The following is a 6,949-nucleotide window of genomic DNA, read 5'->3' on the forward strand; positions in this document are numbered from 1 at the left end:
TTTCGAAAAATTTTGAAAATTTAAATATTAGCACATATTAAAAACCAAACTGCAAAACTACATGTATATGGGAAAATGGTAAATAATCGAGATTTATGAGTTCGTGTTTCTTAATTTCGAAATTCCTTATCTAGTTTCCTTCCTTGTCTGACCATTTATCTTCCTACAGTATGCAGCGGCTATTTTGACGGCTAATACCAAAGTTTTTATTTATATTTTTACCCGTTTCTCTTTGCTTTTGGTGTGATGTGTAGGAAATGGAAAAAATAAAAAATAATAATTATAATATCACTATTGATTTCTGATAGACATTCCTTTTTTATTGGTATTCCATTTTGTCTTGACAGGCAAGAAGCGACCATGCAGATGCAATAAGAGACGAACTAATCTCAGACCCCAGCTGAACATCACGGTCGAAGTTTTGCATGAGAAGATGGCAGAAACAAAAAGGCAGCTGACCAAGGACAGAAAAATGCTTTCTAAATACTTATCAACAAAAATGTCTGCCCCTGACCACCGTCCGTCCAGCGTCTTTATGGGTTTCATAGGTATTGTTATTATTATAATCACTGTGGCATTCATCATCTCCGGAGATATCGTGTGCCTTTTCAACACATTAAAAATGAGATATGTTCAAGATAAAACACTAGAAATGGAAGAAGGACATCAAAGCGATCCGAGCAACACTGCAAACGGTGATAATACGACGGATGATGAGAAACCTTCGACATCGAATGCTTACATGAATGCACTCAGACCAGATAAAACGACTTCATCTTGTAACGGCAACGACAATGATATCACAATACAAGATATAACGTTATCTGACACAACAGTAAAGCAACCAGTTGAAAATAGGGCATTGTCACTTGGCACAGTCAAAGAAACAACGCTAACTTGTGTAGAAAACGTAAAGCAAGCCAACGAGAACAAACCAGTGTTAACAGGAACAGACAAGGAGATAATATCCCAATTAAGCGACATTAATCAAGTGTTCGATCCGGCAGTTACCAGTGGCCGTAACACCGTTGAATTAAAGGATGCCACTTCACACATTGAAGAGAATGGGGAAGCAACGTCTGAAAGAAAGACAAAATCTGCCCAGCAGCAAACGAAACAAACTGCTCCGACCTTTCGTTTGAAATCTAAAGTTGCTGCAGACACAACGTTAGAAAGACAGAGAAAACCAGGAAAAATAAATCCGTTGACTACTTTAGGTAAACATTTAAGAGATCCTAAGGGTAAGTCATCCAAATCAACATGTTTGGCTACCCGGAACAACAATGGCAAAACATCTAAACGCATGGCTTAACGGAACAACAATGGCAAAACATCTAAACGCATGGCTTAACGGAACAACAATGGCAAAACATCAAAACGCAAGGCTTAACGGAACAATGGTTAAACATCAAAACGCATGGCTTAACAGAACAATGGCAAAACATCTAAACGCATGGCTTAACGGAACAACAATGGCAAAACATCAAAACGCATGGCTTAACGGAACAATGGTTAAACATCAAAACGCATGGCTTGACGGAACAATGGCAAAACATCAAAACGCATGGCTTAACGGAACAATGGCAAAACATCAAAACGCATGGCTTAACGGAACAACAATGGCAAAACATCAAAACGCATGGCTTAACGGAACAATGGTTAAACATCAAAACGCATGGCTTAACGGAACAATGGCAAAACATCAAAACTCATGGCTTAACGGAACAACAATGGCAAAACATCAAAACGCATGGCTTAACGGAACAATGGTTAAACATCAAAACGCATGGCTTAACGGAACAACAATGGCAAAACATCAAAACGCATGGCTTAACGGAACAACGACGACAAACCTTCATTATAACAAAGTATGGTTTAACGGAACAATGATGACAAACCTTCATTATAACAAAGTATGGTTTAACGGAACAGTGACGACAAACCTTCATTATAACAAAGTATGGTTTAACGGAACAATGACGACAAACCTTCATTATAACACAGTATGGTTTAACGGAACAATGGCGACAAACCTTCATTATAACAAAGTATGGTTTAACGGAACAATGACGACAAACCTTCAACATCACAAAGTATGGTTTAACGGAACAACGGCGACAAACCTTAATTATAACAAAGTATGGCTTAACGGAACAATGATGACACACCTTCAGCATCACAAAGTATGGTTTAACGGAACAATGACGACAAACCTTAATTATAACAAAGTATGGCTTAACGGAACAATGATGACAAACCTTCATTATAACAAAGTATGGCTTAACGGAACAATGATGACAAACCTTCATTATAACAAAGTATGGCTTAACGGAACATTGATGACACACCTTCAGCGTCACAAAGTATGGTTTAACAGAACAATGACGACAAACCTTAATTATAACAAAGTATGGCTTAACGGAACAATGACGACAAACCTTCATTATAACAAAGTATGGTTTAACGGAACAATGACGACACACTTCAACATATAAGCCTGTAAAGAACTGTATGGTATCGCTGCTGGTGTACTACTATTACACTTGTGTGTCAGTTAGAGGAGACGTTCATCGTTCAGTGAAGATTTCGTGGTACAAGGAAGTCATCCTGAGCGAGAACCGACGATAAGAATCGACATTGATATACTGGTAAAGTGAACAATAGTTCGCTGTTCGATTACCAATCGGTACCGATTTCATTTACGATACTGGCGGGCAGATCTACAGAATGACAGCTTTTAAATACCAATTATTCCATACATTGTCATACAATGAATGGAATTCTCTTTGGAAATTGTGACAATTTTTATCTTTTTTGTGTGTGCGTGTGTTTTTTAAAACAAATACTGTTAACAACGCCACCACGAAAAAAAGTTGTATTATGAATTAACTGGATGAATTAATTAAATAGGCTAACTGTTGGAAGTACTAACTTCCATCCACGCACACTAGAGTGCGCAATACCACTTAGATAAATACCATTACATCTGGTAATGAGACAGGAATTTGCATACTTCCCTGTAAAGATCACTTTGGGAAGCATTAACTGCAAGGTAAGGTGCGCTTACCTATAACAAACTCGAACTCCTGTTTCATATAGAACTGAGAGGAAGCAACATTAACACATCACCAACGTAATTAACCTGTATTTGTATATAGTCTACGTATGATGTCGTTTAATTCCTTATCTACCGTGTCTAATTCTCAACCATTGAAAGACGTTAATCATTTAAATGTCTTTCTTACAATATTAGATGTGTGATAAACTATTTGACACATCAATTATTGATGTGTAGCAAATTTAAATCGAATCATGAGTCCTTCTTGTGTAAATGGTAATCTTGGGACTCTAGAGTGAGAACCTTACGGACTCTCAAGTTAAAAACTAGGGTTGAATTTGTTACTATCTGTTTTTACTATCTAGTTTTTTGCACCATTCATACGCTATACACACAGGGGTAAGCAACAGTGCTTTTGAGAGAGGGAACTTGTATAGTAAACTTTAATTAGCAGAAGACAATACTGATTATTGTACACTTCACAAGCTCCCTCCCTCAGAAACATGCCCCTATGTATACACATCTTAAATGTAGTATAGTGTCACTGAAATGATCACACAGACAACAAATCTCCCAACAGCTTTTGCCTTCCTGATCATTATCAACTATTTGGATAATATCTCCTTTTTTATTCCATAGAAATATTGTGATCTGACATAGGATATGTATTTTCTCTGCCCCATTCAGTATAACTGAGGATGCTTATTTCCATTAATGAAGTAACAAGTTTCACATCAAGAAACGAATTTTATGTATCTTTTATGCAATAAAACTTCTAACTAATTTCAGAACCAATTAATATGCTTCAATTATAGCGCTTGATTTCCATACATATGTATATTATATATATTCATGTATATTATGTAGCCTCCACCAGAATTATCAAATCAACTGTAAATACGATTATGATGAAAATCTTTATTTGAACATTTATTAAACAAAAGATCCCAGGGATATCTTGGCATCAACCATTGTTTTGTATGTTTTTTTTTAAAGTGTAATTTTCCCCTTCTTTTCTCATCATTACTCTGTTTCTGCTCTTTATTGTAAAAAAGTTTCAGTGAGAAATTGTTATAACAACATTTAACAGTCAAATCTTAGGTGGTCAACACCAGAATCAAAATAATACTGCTAGGGACCAAGAGAACTTACACATGAATTTTTTTTTTTTAAAATCCATAAAGCACTTCTCAAGAAATAGCGATAATAAACTGTCATTGTCAAGACCTAACATCAGGCCGGTCAGCCATTTTGGTTTCTTTTATCAGTCTTAAAAACAAATGGGCACAATGTAGAAATTGGAGAAAGATCCATTCAGTCCTTCTAAAGAAACAGTGAAAATAAGAATTGTTGAAAGACAGACGACAGAAGGGAGCCAGGCAAAGGGCAATTTGAACAGCCCACCATCTGATGGTAGGATAGCAATTTGTTATACATATGTAGGATCTGAAATGAGTTTTTATGTCATATTCGATTTTATAAAACAGGTCTAAACAGATTTTGTTTTATGAGTCTACAAGAGTTGCAAGAGAGATCTTGGCGCCCACCAGTGTTTGATCTTTATATGATCTTTGAAAGTTAGATTTTTTTTCCCTTTTTAAGTCATCTGACCGAAGGGTCTGATGACCTATTGCGATCGCCTTTTGTTCGGCGTCGTCCGTCGTCTGTCGTAAACATTTTCAACTTCTTCTCAAGGTCTTCATGTCTCATTGACTTGAAACATACCTGAAAAGATCGTGACATTATCCTGACCAAAGTTTGTTAATTTCGGGTTGGTCCGAAATCCAACATGGCAGCCATGGCCGCCATCTTGAAAGCACATTTTCGACTTCTTCTCAAGTTCAAAATTTGAAATCTTGTATTTTATGTCAGATGACCGTTAAGGCCCATGGGCCTTTTGTTTCTCTTCTCTTCTCTGTTTTGCTCTTAATAATAAGACATTTGAACATTCCTTTGCAGAAATAGTAATGATAATCTTTACCTGCCTAGTCCAAAATGGCCGCCTGGAAGCCATTTTGTGTCTTCTGATCAGTCCCAAAATCAAACGAGCATAAGGAGAGACCATAAGGGAATATATGTATGAAATTTGAAATATCCATTCAGTACTTCTTAAAAAATAGCAATAACAATCTTTACTAGGCACAATCCAAGATGGCTGCCTGCCAAACTCAAACAGCCACAACTAGGGACCTAAGGAAACCTACACATAAAATTTGAAAAAGATCAATAGAGAATCTCTAAAGAAAAAGCCGACAACAAACTTTCGAAGTCAAATTCCAAGATGGCCGCTTGTGGGTCATTTTCTTTTTTTCTGATCAATACCAAAAATAAACAAGCACAACTAGGGATCAACGAAAGCATAGACATGAAATTTGAGAAAGATATATCCTGTAGTTCTCAAGAAATAGCGATAACAAACTTTTTAAAGTAAAAATTTAAGATGTCCGTCTGTTGGCCATTTGTCATTCTGATCAGACCCAAAATCAAACTGGCACAACTAGGGACCAAAGGAAACCTTCGTATGGTATTTAAGAAAGATTCATCCAGTACTTCTCAAAAATTGGCGATAACAAACTTTCAAAGTCAAAATAAAAGATGTCCGCCTTTCTGCCATTTTGTTTTTCTGATCAGTCCCAAATCAAATGGGCACTACTGGGGACAAAGGAGAATCTACATAGGAAATCTGACAGATATATTCAGTACTTTTCATAAATCTTTATTAACAAATTCAAGATGGCCACCTGTCAGCCATTTTGTTTCCCGGATCAATCTTAAAATCAAACAGGCACAACTACGAACCAAGGGGAAACTACATAAGAAATTTGAGAAAGATCCATCCAGTGCTTCTCAAGAAAGAGCAATAACAAAAATTATTTACAGTTAGACATACCATGGACATAGGGCGATTTGAATAGCCCACCATAAAAATTTGGGGAACAAAGCAAACAGTGGCAACCCTTTGGTTTAACTCATGATCACTCATGGAAAAAATGCTCCAGGGTATATCACAATTGTTACATAGTATTACTGTGGTGAAACCACTGAATAACAGTTATGTGATAAAAAGGATTATAACACTAATTAGTGCAACAACCTATTGGAATGCCCTGAGGTACTGGTGAAGGATGTTTTTGTTGCTTCCAAGACACTACATAGGTTATTAACCAGAGATCCCAAACAACTCTTGACACTCATCATTGTCTAATGTTTAAACGTTATATTTTCTTTTCTTTCCTCTTAATAATTTGCTGTGTTGACATGTGAATTAGTCATATGATAAACTCAGTAGACAAAGGAAACCTACATATAATTATTTTATCTGTTTTTTAACATACACATTCAGTATGCAACTCAGGACCAAGGGAACAATGAATTTTCAGAACAATCCATCATGTATTCCTAAAGCAAAAGCAACAGGCAACTTTAATGGCAATTGTTAAAATCCAAGATTGCCTGGCAAGTTTTTTTTTCTTAATCAAGACTTGAAATTGAATGGGTATCACTTTGTACCGAGGTCAACCTATGGCATTTGAAAAAAATCTATATGTGTTTCTCTTTAAATACCATTAACAAACTTTGCCATCCGTCAGCCATTTCATTTTTATTGTAAAATTCTAAGATGGCAGTCAATTTAATATTCTCTGATCAGTATCGCAATTCAAAAGACTTTACTATGGACCAATGGAAACCTATTTATAAAATTGGAGAAAAAATTACATGCAGAAATGAGATTCTATTTCAAAATCCAAGATGGCCGCTTCACAGCCGTATTATTTTCTTATTAGTTTCCATAATAGAGAGCACCACTCATGGCCAAGGAGAACCTACATGTGAATCAAATAAGATAAAGATCCACTAGGTACGCGAGAGATATCGATGACACTGTTTACG

Source organism: Ylistrum balloti, unplaced genomic scaffold (assembly GCF_031769215.1).
Source record: "Ylistrum balloti isolate Yb309-2 unplaced genomic scaffold, AGI_CSIRO_Ybal_v1 Utg371040, whole genome shotgun sequence".
Taxonomy (NCBI): domain Eukaryota; kingdom Metazoa; phylum Mollusca; class Bivalvia; order Pectinida; family Pectinidae; genus Ylistrum; species Ylistrum balloti.